Source organism: Heterocephalus glaber, unplaced genomic scaffold (assembly GCF_053883595.1).
Source record: "Heterocephalus glaber isolate CG9 unplaced genomic scaffold, H.glaber_assembly_v1.0 deba00000122, whole genome shotgun sequence".
Taxonomy (NCBI): domain Eukaryota; kingdom Metazoa; phylum Chordata; class Mammalia; order Rodentia; family Bathyergidae; genus Heterocephalus; species Heterocephalus glaber.
The window spans coordinates 81,848,840-81,863,277 of record NW_028258138.1 but is presented as its reverse complement, the minus strand read 5'-3'; positions in this window follow the sequence as shown (position 1 = coordinate 81,863,277).

The window sequence follows — 14,438 nt, the reverse complement described above, 5'->3', positions numbered from 1 at the left end:
TTCTGCCCTGAGATAATGTGGGTTCGTCGTTCACTGCTTCATTTCTGCCCTGGACAGACACAGGACAGTGCTCGTGCTGGCGTTCTTGACCTTGAAGTGGCTGGCTGCCTGAACAACTGCCTGGGATCCAAAGCTGTGGAGCAAAGTGGATTAAAGAGCCAGACAGGTGTTACATGCATAAGGCCTAAGACTGGGGTAATGAGAACATCTCCACGCCAATCCTAGTGATGTTAAGATCAGCTAATGCTGCTGACTAATTGTATATTACCTGCTTTAATTCATGGCCTATGACAGGGGAAGTGAGCAGTGAGTTTAGAACGCAGGGTCTCACCTATATGTTTATAAAAATGTTCACTTTTACTGCAAGCATTGACTGAGGGTTTGCCGAGCATCTGCATTGTACAAGGTGCTGTCTGTGATAAGAAAGACCAGAAAATAGAGTCCCTGATCTGTTGGAGCTGGCAGAGGGACTTTTCCTCTGGCTTACCTTCTTGTTATCAAGATCAATCACTTGTTTTAAAATGAAGTGTTCTACTGTGCTTAAGGCTGTTAGCGATAATCCTCATAGAAAGATGGTTTGGTTTCATACCTGCTTCTTGTAGTTCACTTACTATCCAGCAGCCTCAGCCCAGCCAGCCTCCCTTTATTTTTCTTTAAGATCAAATCTGCAATGAAAGCATCGAGTATTATCAAATGGAACCAATGCTTGACTTTGAATTCATCCTACCAATTGATGATATGAAAATGCAAAGGTGAAAAACAGAGTCCCTGCCCCGGATGAGGTCACAATTAGGCATGAAATTATTACGACAATGAGGATGATTATAGTACACACGTGTGGGGAAATCGTGGTCCTCAGGGGCAAAGCCATAGACCCTCATGGAAAGCTGCTTCCAGTGTATGGTGATAATTGGGAAGAGTCTGGAGGAAGGAGTGGATAGTCTCTAGGTGGAATAAGGAGAGACAATTCTAAACACAGGAGCAGCATTTGCAAAGGAACAGGTAAACAAGCTTGAGTATTTAAGGGGAAAGGAAAGAAATTCAGAGGAATGAAAAAATTGTTCAAGATGTTCAATTTTTCTGGATGTTCAAGAGCCTGAAGCTCATCTGGTGGGCGCTGAGAGCCACTGCAGGCTGGAGAGCAGGGTAGATGGTGACTGAGCAGAGAAGGCCTCCCACCTGTGCTCCGAGAAGTCCTGTCTGCAGTGTGAAGAATGACTCGAATTACTTCGGAGTTAGCAGAGGTAATGAGGAAGAGACAGAGGAAGACCTGGGGGTGGCTTGACAGTGCTTAGTAATTACCTGTGTGAGGTAAGGGAGTTCAGCTCTCACTACACAGATCCCCTTCACTGTGTGTGCCCGTTAGTCTGAGCCTTGACCTTACCTGTTGGAAATTAATATCGTGGGCATTGACTGTGAGTGTGCTGTGACTGCAAAGACTGGTGTGTGGCTTGTTGCCTTTTGCAAAGAAAGGCATTGCAAACCTCCCCTTTCTTCGGAGATCCATACTCCACATGAATCATCAATAGCCTGTTTGTAGCCTGACTTTGAGACTGAGTCTATAACATTGCCAGTGGCCATTATTTTCATATTGATTATGAAGCAGTCAATCCAAACACCAAAGGGTTAATCTCATTCTTCAGGCTTGCTGCTCCTACCACCCAACTATTCAGCTACTGGCTGGGTGGAGCAGAAATAACTGGTAGTCAGATCCATTTAGCTATAGCCTCTCCATGCGCCTTGGACTCCACAGCATCCCTGACTCCCCCATGGGGCTCTTCTTATCTCCCAAGATGCTTTGCTGCCTATCTCTTGTCCCTCCTACCACAGTCTGTCCAAATTCTCAGACTCCAAGCTGCAGGAAGCCAGCTCTTTGCCACAGCCATCGTTCCGTTAACCTCATTGTTTGACGCAGGACCCAGAACACATGGAACACACTCGATCCTCACATCTCCATTTCCACACATAAATTAGACACTTCTGCTCCCCCATTGTCTGCTCTGTAATGACCAAGGCTTGTGGCTTCAAAGCTGTGACTCCACTGCCCAGGCGACTGGCTCACAGATACATCTATGAGGCCAGATATGATCAGCAGAGAAAAGAGGAAACGGCTGGCTTTTCTCTTCTGTCTTTTCCCCAAATCATTTATTGATTTTACTTATTTACTATCGCTTCTCGGCCTTTTGGCTAAGATCAAGTGATTTTACTTATTTACTTACAATGTTTAATTGGCCTGGGTTTGATACACATAACGGATGCACTCATGGGGGATTGGTAAGCATGCACATTGCATCTGGGTCCCCTTTACTTCCTCTTCCTCACCCCTCCCTCTCAGCTGTCCCTCTTTCCAGACCCCCTTTCCAGCTCCATAAGTGGCCTTTCTTGAGATAGAAAAACTAGCAGAGGAAGTGAATTCTGGTGCCTCTGGGCCATGGTTTTAGTAAATGCACTGTTTTTCTTCAAAATGTTAATAATGACCTAGTAAAGTCATTACCCAAAGTAAAATATTTTCAGTGCAATAAAAGGATGTGGCCATGCTCTACATGCCTGCAGGGGACCTCTGACTTCACTGGGCTGAATTAACACCTTGTCTCGAAAGGAACAGCCCTACATCCAGCATTTCCATATAGAGCCATACCTTGGCTGCAGATTGCTCCCACATTATTGGTGCAAGAGCAGCACTGATTTGCAGGGGGCTCTGAAGTCTTTGTTAGTGCCCAGCCTTATGTTGCTCACAGAGTGTCCTTGTGCAATCCGTGGGCCTCTGCTGGGCCCTGGGTTCCTCACTGAGTCATCTTGATGCTTTCCAGCTCCCCCTCTGTAACTCTAGGCTGCCATGGAAAAGTCTCAGATTCCCTAATGGATTCCTTGGCTGGATCATTTATAAAGCTCAGAATAACAGATTGCAGTACTTTCTTACAATTTTATTTTAATTTTAAATGAGTGATATGTCTGTGAAGTTAATTAGCTACCATCAGTAACTGAAGGAAGTAAAGGGAATGAAAGGTGATGGAAGAGGATGCCCACTAGCACTTGGAGGAGACCTTCTGGTTGGACCCATCTCCCTGACAGGGTCTGCTGCCCTTTGGGACATGTTGTGGAAGACACCGGCCAGGCCTGTGGGCAGAAGCAGGGGTTTGCTGGGCTCAGTGGAGGTTTGAGGGAAAGGCAGGAGGTCAGGAGCAGGGGCGTGGTGAGGTGGGGCCTCTGCTGCTGGATTCTTCCCTGTTCCGGGAACACAGGAAGTCTAGCTCCGCTTGGGGCTCTTGACAGCAAGGCAGTGTTTCTCATGCATTTTTGTTTTATTCTAAGGAAACTCACTGGAAGCTGGATGTTAGCAAATAATGTGGTAAAAAACAGAAACGAACAAATGAAAACATGGCCCAGGCCCTCACGAGATCACTCATCATCTGGTCAAGTTTAAATATCCAAGAAGCAGTCAAGACCAGTAAGCACAAATTACAAATACTTGAGGGTCTAACTTATATTTAAACTCAGATCCTAACGTAATAGCACACAGTACAGCAAGATAAAGGACAGCTCACAGTGAAATGCCTGTTTTTTTCTTGTGAAAATGACTCAGTCATGGTGTGAATTCTGTAGTCAGAATTTCCAAATGGAAAAGCAGTGCGAGTGAGAAATGGATGAAGCAGTGCGAGTGACAAATGGATGAAGTAAAGTAGGAAAAGCTCAAGGCCAGGAAGTGAGAGACCTGGGCACTAACTGTGGCCCCGCCTCTCACTGTGTGGTCTGGAGAAAGCCCCTCCTGTGGGCCTCAGTTTCCTCACCCATGGAGGGAAGAAACTGGACTTGGCCAGCGTTCTTTCCTCTGGAGCACATGGAGCCTCTGTGAACATTTCTGGGGCGCAGGGCCATGGACCCTCATCTGAGGACTGCTGCTTCGAAGGTTGTCCTCGGCAGCACACGTGTGGTACCTGGCACTCCAAACCCTGCATTCTCATTAGATGATGGCCATCCAGTGGACGTGGTCATCCTTCTTTGTCCATTCAGCAGTACCTCCTGTGCACTGGCATGGATGTGGGCATGGGATGCACCCCCAGAAGCTTTCCCCCTTCAGGAAGCCGAAGTCCCAGCAGGGAGAGGCAGACCTCAAACAACAGCGATAGCAAATACATTAATTTTGAACACTTGCATGGAGTTCAGGCTTCCCTGCCAGTGCGGCTGTGGACGGCAGTTGAGACACAGCTGGTGGAAGGGTCCAGGGAGTGGGTCAGGTGAGCAGGAGTGGAGGTGGCACCCAGCTGCCTCCTGGGCAGGAGCGGTTTCGATAGAAGTCCACCCACCCCTCCAGCAGGCCACGTCTCCCGGTGATCAGCTTGGCCTGTATCTCCCCTGGTGGGAAGCAAGCAACACGGCACCGTTTCCAGGCACAGGGCCAACACCTCACTGAAGGTTCCACGAGAGCACAACTCCAGAGAAAAATCATTAAATCAGGCAAAGATCCAAAAGACTGAATTCTCTGTTTCTGATTGCTTGCTGTGAGAAATACGGTGACATGATTTAAAACGATGATTTAATGTAGCAAGAGGAGAGGGACTCTGAAAACCTAACAGTGCAGACGAGAGTTGTAATAAAATTAGTCTATTATGTGCAAATTGATTGCTGGGGCCTAGATTTACATGATGTTTATGATATCAGAATATCTGACAAAAATTGATGTCAATATTTACACCTCCATAAATTTCTCACAGAGCACTATTATGATGCCTTCTAATTGAAGTGGAACCAAACTAATTGACCTTGAAATTCAAAGGGCTTTGGAACCCAAATGCACCCACCCTGGGAGGGCAGGCTGCGGTCACCTGGGGAGAAAGAAGATGCTGGAGGATTGTGACAAAGTCAAAGCTTCTGCAGGAGCCAGAACAGGCTCCACCTGCAGCAACAGCAGCTGCACAAGTCTGCAGCCACCAGCTCCCGGGCTGTGCATGGAGGGCATTAGAAATTGATTGCTTTACTGTTTTTTCCAGCCAAGAAATGCTTGCTCTTTTGCTTTTGAAGTTCAAAAGAGATCATCAATCCAATCAGAGGGCCTAGTTTTTGTTTGTTTAATTTAAAATATTTATTTTGTAATAATTTTATGTTTACTGAAAAGTTAAGAACTAGACTTTGTACTCCTTGAGGGGGGAGCTTGTATTTTATTCATTCTTAATAATCTCACTTAACGCCTAGCACAGGACCTGGCAGGTAGCAGCAGTGCTGCAGTTCGATTTGTTTCTAGGAAGAAGACAGGGAAGAGAGCAGAGCTCCTGCTTCCTCTGTCTTCCCCGTGAGGCTTGTTTTGTCCTTTGACCTTGGCTGGCTGTGTCCTCCTGTTAACAGGAGACCACTGCTCTGAAGAGTACATTCAGGGTGGAGTAAATTCAGATGTTAGAGGTTGGCTGCACACTACTTGGAACAGTAGTGAAAATAATTACCATGGTTACCTAAGTAAACACAGGGGAAGCCTGCTTGTCAGTCTGGGGCCAGAACTCCAGGGTTCTTGTCCGTTTCCGGTACAGACTGTGGTGTTCTTGAGCCACTTGCTCAGCCTGTGGCTCTTGCTCCTCGGCTGTAAGGTGGCTCCTCCTCAGCCCTCACGCTCCCCATAGAATCCTAGAAGCTTGTGCGATTCCTCGGACTGCACCCTCTTCTGTTCTCCACTGTCACCCTCAGACACTGCAGGTACAAAAAGTAAAGGTGGTGAGACACAGTTAACACCCACGCCACCGTAGTTTTTGATTAATGTATTTAACTAAAGATTTGTTGCATATTTAAAGTTCATCAATCACGATTTTTGAATGTGCACATTTTTGGCATTCAATTCCAAATCCTCCTATCTGCATTTCAGAGAAGGCTGTTCGGTGTCGTTATAAAACCTCATTACTGTTTTACTACAGACTTGGTGGAGCCTTCTCTGTTGGCCTGTATCGCACGGCTCACTATTAGCTGGACATTTAATACTATATCGTCTTTACATGGCTCAGTATTCTCTGTTCTTTTATTTGCACTTTGGAAAAGTCTCAGGAAAAGAAATCGAAAGATGATATTTCTTTCAAATCATTCTCCCTTGGCTCAGGAAGGGAATGTTTTAAAGATAATCAAACAAAACATACTACCATTTTCTCATTCTTACCAATTTAGAGAGAGCATATAATTAGGGAGGACAAATAACTAAGCGATCCAGAAAATAACGATTAAAAAAAAGTCCTGCAAGAACATCAGCCGGGGGCTCATATTTTATGCAGTTTTTCTGAAGCTCCCAAGGAGCTCCTCTCTTATTCCACTTAATAAGGCTGCCCCTACCACTCCTTAAGAGCAGGAAATGCTCTCACCCACTAGTTACCATGTTTGTTGAATAAAAAAAAGACCCTCAAACAATTGTACAATTATCTGACAAAATTACCCAGGAAGCAGATAGAGTTAAACATTATTTTCAGGATGAATTCTCTTTTAGAAACGTATGCTTCGTGTCTGTCAAATTTCCCATGGCCTTAGTAACTACTTTATAATTTAGATGGCCTGGTCCCTCATTGTTGGGTAGTCATGTACCCCTAACCACCCTAGTGGCTGAAAACAGCAGTTGTTTTGTTTTGCTCATGATTTTCTGGATGAGGCATTTACGGGAGGCCTCATCTCTGATCAGCCTGGACAGCAGCTGAAAGATCCGCTGCCCAAATGGCTTCGTCCTTCACATAGGGTTGACTCCTGGGCTTCTGTCTCTCTCTCTCTTCCCTTAAGGCCTTTCCATCATCCGGGACTTCTTACAGGGCAGCTTGCTTCCCTTGAGGAGAAACTGCTAGGCTTCTTCTAACTGACTCATCCCAGGATACTACATCTGCCCCATTCTATTGGCCAAGACACTCACTTGGGGAACCCTTTGGAGATCCTCACAGGCCCCCTGGACTGGACTCTGCTCTCAGCAGAGAACAGCCTGGGCAGTCAGAGAGGGAAGGAACTGATGGAGCCCATCTTGGAGACAACAGTAGGGAAGAACCATACAGGTAATAGGGTTCAGAACCCAATCCCCAGCACAGCGACTCCTCCACCTTCCTGTGGCAAACCTTTGTCTGGGTTTGACTCCTACAACAACAGTAACAAACGGGATCCTGCATCAGAAAAGTGTGCTGCCATCTCTGTCAGGAGCCTACACACATTCACCAAGACCACCAGGAAGAAAGAAGACCACCGGAAGGTCTCTTCATTCCGAAGTTTTCTCCCTTGAAATAAAATCCCCTAGACAGAGAAGGAGAGTCAGTGCAGATTCTAGCAGTCATTCAGCTTCTTTTTGTGGATCTGAAGCATGGGGACATAAGAATCAGGAAGTTCTCCACCCAAGGAATCAGGAATCAGGAAGTTATGCACCGAAGGTTTGGAAAATCTCATCCTTCCAGTAACTTGGGGCCTCTGCTGGAGCTCTCAGCCTCTGTAAACCATGTAAACATCTCTCCACCTCCTCCCTGCACTGCAGCTACTTGGGCCAATTGTAGTTTACTTTTGTACGTGATGCTTTTCTCACTGTAAAAAATTTATGTGAGGAACACACCATACCAATGACTGTGTCCTCTGTGCTTTTGGTGTCTCCTCGAGCTCCAGTTCGGTTCAGTTTCTGTCTGTGACTTTGGTTCTTTCATGATGAGGATTTCAGCAGTCTACCAGTTTCTCCACAGTTTGCTCATTCCTGCCTCTGGGACTTAGTTCCTGCTAAACTTTGTGAGGCTGGAGTCGCCACTGCTGTGCCACTGTCGCAGTGCCAGCTTGTTCCAGCAGTCTCTCCTGTCCAGTAGGGTTGGGATCCCGAATGGCCCCAAATCCTCATGGTGTTGAAGGCTTGATTTATAGCTGATAGGACTTGGGAAGCTAAAGGGATCATGGAGGGTCTAACTTCTTTGAGCAGATTAATCCACTGTTCAATCTCTAGTTCAGTGAGCTGGTTTCTAGGTGTGTTCCTGGAAGGGACTATCTTGTCCCTAGATAGGGACTTTTTTTCTGCTTCCCAGACTTTCTTTCTGCCATGAGGTGAGCAGCTTTCCTCCATCATGAGCTTCATGCCTTGGAGCCAGTACACTATGGACTGAACCCTCTGAAACTATGAGCCAAAGTCCTTCTTTAAGATGTGTGTGCTGTGTATTTTGTCCCTACAAAGGAGAGGTGAAGACTAAGGCACCACCCCAAGCACACGATGCCTTCCTGTCTTCTGTCCTGTAATAGACATATCTCCCTCAGCACTGATCTATTTTGGAAGCCACCTTTCACATTTGTTTGTTCATTTGTTGTCTCTAACTTTCACTGTTGTACATCCAGGTCCAAGTACATGGAATCGACCATCTGGATTAAGTGCATAGTATCTATTTGTTGAATAAGTTAAATGACTGCACAGATAAATGAAAATACGTTCACTATCATTTAATCAGCATTATAGTGAGAAGCTCTAGGTGTATTTGACATATCAAAACAACGCAAGTAACTTTTAAGTAAAACTGATTTCTTCTGTGAAGAGCACAACTTTCTATTGAAAAGCAAAATAAACCGGACTTTTAAAATTCACATTACAGGACACAATTGCTAGGAGAACACTCACAAGTAAGAACCAAAACATTTAATAGCACTTAACATGATATTTCATGTTGAAAAGGTATACTCTTACACTTTTGGTGTGAGTGTAAATTAGTAAAGTCACTTTGCCAATGTGCACCAAGATCAGTACAAAGAGTACTTTCTTTTACTCAATAATTCTTTTCAGAGACCTCATCATATAGAAAAATTTGAAACAGAAAAAGTAGCATGCGTAATGATAGTCACTGCAATACTGGACATAAAACTCTATATACTGAACAACTGCAGAATGATTCAGTAAGATGTGACATGCCTACACAGTGAGAAATTACTTTCTCTCTATAAAAAGTATGTTTACAAGACTGAATTAACACTGGAAACTACTTATGATATAATTTCCACGTGTAAAAAGCCAGAGTAAAAAATTGTATCTATTTCATTTTGACTATGCCCCAAAATAAGTGTAGAAAATGTTCAAAATGAATTATATCAGGAAGCTTGCATTAGCTGTCACTGAAAAAGCAACGGAAGTTATGGGTTACTTTTTTCTTCCTTATATTATGTATTTTTCAAATCTTCAAAAATGAGCATTTATTATTTTCATAAACAGAAGAATGAAAGTGTTATCACAGATTTGTGCCATATTATTAAGCAGGACCTTTTCAGTAATTGGGATCATTGGATAAAGGACGTCAAGTCCAATTCGTACTGCAGGACTTAATGGTGGTGAGCAGAAGATGCAAAACTAATAGGTGGTTGGTTTCAGCCTAGGGAGGTGATTTGCGTTTTGGTTTTCCTTGTGAATGTCTGCATTCTTAAGCTAATGATTCTTTATTTCATGTACTTATGTCCTACAGAGTTGATATCTATTTTTTGGTTTTGATTTCAATAGAGAATAGGTTAAACTATATAAAAGTGTCACTATTTTGCCTTTTCTGGTCTACAAAAGTGTCATTTTCACATATTTAGCTGAAAAGTTTCTGTAAGAATTCTTGAGGTAACAGCAATGCCCGTGGTTTTTTGTAATAGTGTGTGCTGACATTTAAAATTTTTTTCTTTGCAAGTAATGTTGGCATTTGTCTTCAGATAAATGACTGTTCACATCCAGACTCATTTGGCAGAAGCAGGAAGTTTCCATGCCACTTCGGAGAGGGGAGAAAGGTTCAACAAGGGAAAATAGGTGCGCGAGACATTCTACAATACATCATATATGAGTAATGGGATCTCAGTTTGTATTTTAAAAAGTGCTGGTGCTACTCTATCAGTAACACTATTTGACTTACAAAGCATGCTGTCATTCATTATCTGATTTAATCCTCAAAACCTAAGAGGCAGATAATTTTGTCCTCATTTTACTATTTCTGGGTGATTATGATTTACAAGGTCAGGCAGCTAGAAAATGAGGAGTTGGCCTGTGAAACTGGATTAGCAATCCATATGATAGAAAACATATTTGTGCATGAATAGGTTAGTTCATTTGTGCATGAAAGGAAATATTAATTTTGTAAAATTGTGTTACAGCCAAAAGTTGATATTTGGAAATTAATAATTTCCAAAAATATTTGTCAAAAGTTTGTCTTATGTGTTTCCCTTAAATTATTACTATATTCATCACAATTATCTTAAATTTTTGTTTTTAAATAATGTTTACATGTTCTGTGATTATGCACTTGGGTTTGTACTCACACACAGACACACACACATCTCTGAATTAACAAAAAGAACATAGCCCATTTTTAGGATTACTGTTTCTGGTCAACGTGGGGATTGATTTGAAATTGAAATGCAATTGAAAATCTATACAGCAGTCTGTGGAATATGGATTTTTTAAAATGACTATTTTCCAAAATGCATATTAATATTTGAGGGAAGAAACATCTTTTATTCTTAGAAGTCCTTGGAAGAGGTCTTCCAAGTTGAAGGGTCAACTCCTCTCTTTGAATCTAGCAAAGATGCCATTTAGAATAAGATTGCAGCTCGGAGCCCAAGAGCTTGTGCTGTGGAGCCTGCGTGGGGAGCGTCCTGCGGTCTGCCTGAGGAGGAGGAGACCACTGCCCTGTCATCAGGCAGAAAGCACTGCTGTCCCGAGAGTCCCAGGGTCAGGCCGGGTTGGGGGATGCCCGCCAGCACGGCCCCTTCCCACTCCGCACGCCTGTTTGCTAGCTTTCTGTTTGTCTGGAGCCATGTCAATAGCACATGCATCACAGCAAGGCTTTCTCACATGCGAGGAGCTGAACCGCAGTTAGGAAGATTAAAATCATCCTGGGTCTTCTGTGTGTAATTTCAGGAAGGATCATAGACCCTTAAGGAAATAAAAAAATAACTCTCATTTTCATCTCTTGGTCTTCTAAATGTGTTTACTGAAGGGAAAATTTTTATGGGAAAATAATTTCCTCCTCTCTTCTCAAAATAGCCTGTTTTTCCTCTGCAGAAGCTGGTATCTATTTCAAAATGAGCTGGGTGTGTTACTCAGAGCTTCTCTGAGCTGCTAGGGAAATGCCTTTTACAGATCAGCGTGAGCGTGTGAGTGTGGCTGCACAAGTCACCAGCGGAGGAGAGTTGTTTTGAGTGATTTGCTTGACCTTGTATGTCTTTGAAAGCTCCTAACTCATTATCCTGTGTGTGGACTTCACAATGTACATTCATTCTCATGTGGAAAATCTCTGTCATTGGGATTAACAAAAATACTTCCCAGTGTCCCGCTTTCCTGTGTCTGCAGCACACTCGGCCTGTGAGCTGGAGACAGCGGGCGTCTTCCAGAGTGAGCAGGTCAATAAGATGATGGATGGACTGGAGCCGAGCTGCAGAGAGGACGCACGTCCTCGGAAACAGCTGAAAGGACACATGGATGCCGAAGTGTGGGGACCCTGAATTGCACTGCCTTTCCATGCACTGAAGCAGCCTGGAGCAGCTCACCCCAGTGAGGCAGTGGGGATGGGCTTGCAGGCAGATGCCAGCTGGGCCTGGGGACTGTGCGTGACATTTGGAGAGGCGGCTGGCTCTGGCCTGCAGGGACTTCTTGTGGCTGAGGACAGATTCCTGCTGGCTCCTTGGCAGCCTTTCTCTGGGGTTCAATTCCCACGCTGCAGCTCCCTGCTAAAATCACCTTTGTGCTATTATGCCCCTAGTATTATGTGTTTTTTCAAGATACTTTCCAAAATATTTAAGGTAAGGGAGAAACTGTCCATCTCACTGAATAGTTTATTAATGCAGGAGAAACAAAACACAGGATAATACAGAATTTTCAGTATTGAGTCAAAACCTGCATGACTCCTATGCCCACAGAACAAAAAAAATTTAAATCCTTTAGTCTAACATCTAAGGTAGTTCATTATCAGGCTTATATTTTATGTCTTATGACGTCTTTTATAGACCATATTCTGGGAGAAAATTGGACCTTTATTTTCACTAACTTTTAACTGAAATTTCTTTGTGTATCAATGCAGGAAATCAAGCATGATAGTATTTGCGGTACTGATGACTGTCACTAATAGAAACCGCAGGTATTTTCCTATGACATAGTTGTCTCTTGAAACACATTGTTCGTAGCTCATTGGGACTTTGAGTTACCTATGCAATTAGACCCACCTGCTCTTATTAGAGCATAAGGTATACTTTTTAATACTTTGATAAGCATATTTGGCATCCTTTGTAATCCTGTTTTATTTAATGCATTAAATATGAAAGAGTTCTCCCAGGCATCAGCAGCCTGCAAAGACATCAGAGGTGCAGAAAGGCTGATAATCTGAGCTGTGGGAGCCTGGGCTGATGACATCCCATGTCCCGGCCTGACATGCTGTCGCCTTTGTGCCCCTTCCCCCTTGAAGCACAAGGTGCATGCACACGGGGCTGCCTGAGGTCCCGCTGGTTGCAATCAATTGGTCCTTATGTTCTCTCAAAATCCGTTTTTTCATTCCCATTAGTACTTATCCTGCTTTTATTCTAATTAGTGGCTTTCTTCTAAGACTCTCTCGAGGATAAACTTCTTGGTGGCAGGAATGTTGTCTTATTGAGTTCTTGTCTGATTGTTGAGCCCAACTTAATCTCCTTGGCTAATGCATCTCTCTTCGGACACTCGGGCTTACTGAACCTTGCTTCTCTGCGCAGAACGGGCCCAGTGTTCGTGAATGTTCTACCTGTGCCTGGAAGCACGGTCCACAGAGGAGCAGCTGGGTGCAAGCTATTACCTGTTTGGTTCAAAGCCTGCTTCTTTTTTTCTGCTCAATTTAATAGTTACAGAGATGTATTAAGGTCTTTGCTACGACAGTAGATGGGTCCGTTTTTTCTTCCGGTTCTGAAATTTGCCTTTCTGCACTTTGAGTCTGTATGATGAGGGATGTGTGAAGTTAGAGTGGGTTTACCTTCCTGATGAACCAGACAATTGGCACCAGCTCCCCTGCATGGGTCACTCTAGCCTTCCTTGTGATACTTTTCCTCCCATCTTAATATAACCCGAGTGTCTCAATGTGTTGTTTCTGTGGATTTTTTCTTATTTCTAGAATAGTTAGTGATTTTTAAAAATATTATAAACATGTATATTATATACAGACGTACACACACACACACACACATATATATATATAATTAATTGATGGTACTGGATTGAACCCAATGCTTTTTCACTGAGCTGCATCCCCAGCCTGTTTTAAATTTTTATTTTGAACCAGGGTCTTGCTAAGTTCCTAAGTTGCCCAGGCTGGGCTCAAACTTTTGATCTTCCTGCCTCAGCCTCCCAGAGTGCTTAAATCATAAGCACCATGCCCATCTATGAGTTTATATTTTTGGACTTCCTTTCCTTAGTGTTTCCTGTTACTACTGTAACAAATTACAATAAACATGGTTGCTTGAAACAACACAGATTTATTCTCTTACAGTTCCTGAGGTCAGAAGTCCATGGAGCCCAAGGTGTAGGGGGCCACACTTCCTCCGGACACTCTCAGAGGTGGCCAGGTCCCCTGCCACTTCCAGAGCAGTCGTCCTATGCTTCCTGACTCACAGTCCCATCTTCCTTCTCCAGATCAGAGGTAGCATCTTCAGATCTCTCTGAGCATCCTCCCCCGCCCTCACCTCTCCTTGGTGTTGAGTCTCCTCTGCCTCTCTCGTCAGGACAATTATGATTGTGTCTGGGGCCCACCTGGATACTCTGGGCATTTTCTCCATCTCCAGATCTTAACTTAATCACATCTGCAGTCTCTGACTACCTAACGCCATGCTGTATGGTTCTAGAGGGTGGGACAGGGCCATCCTGTGGGCTGTTATTCAGCCACTGCAGAGTCCACAGAGAGGGCCTGGGACCCGTTTCCAAGTGTTGCTCCTTGGAAGGCTGGTGCCTCCCTCAGTTGCTGGAACTGCAGACCCAGAGGAAAGTAAGCGCAAATGTGTGCTTCCCTTGGCCAGAGAGTCTATACCTCTGTGTAAGGCAGCTCGCGGAGAAATTTCCTCTGCCTTTTCCCCTCAATTGCCAAGCGTCAACCTTGAGGCAGTAGCCATCCTAGCTGGTCCCTTGGAGGAGCGACTTGTTTCTGCTCCCACTGATGGAGTTGCCCCTGGAAACCCCAGCTGCAGCTCCGTCTTCCCACCTTCTCAGGATGTGGCTCTATATGCTGGAGAGCTCTGTGAGGCTCCAACTGGAGACTTCCCCAATGCAAGTGTGTCTCTGGGTCCAGTGCAGCGGCCAGCCCTCATTCAAGGGGAGTAGCACTCTGCATTCCCTGTCTTATCTCTGAGAAATCCTTCTACTTTTCTGTTGGAACAGCCAGTGCTTTAGTGTTTGCAAGGGTATTTTCTCCAGTGTCCCCAACTGTGCTGTGTTAGCAGAGGATTTTCTGAGTGTAGGTTGTGGTACTGCCAGAGATAAGAGTCAGGAATTGAAAGAGTGGCTAATG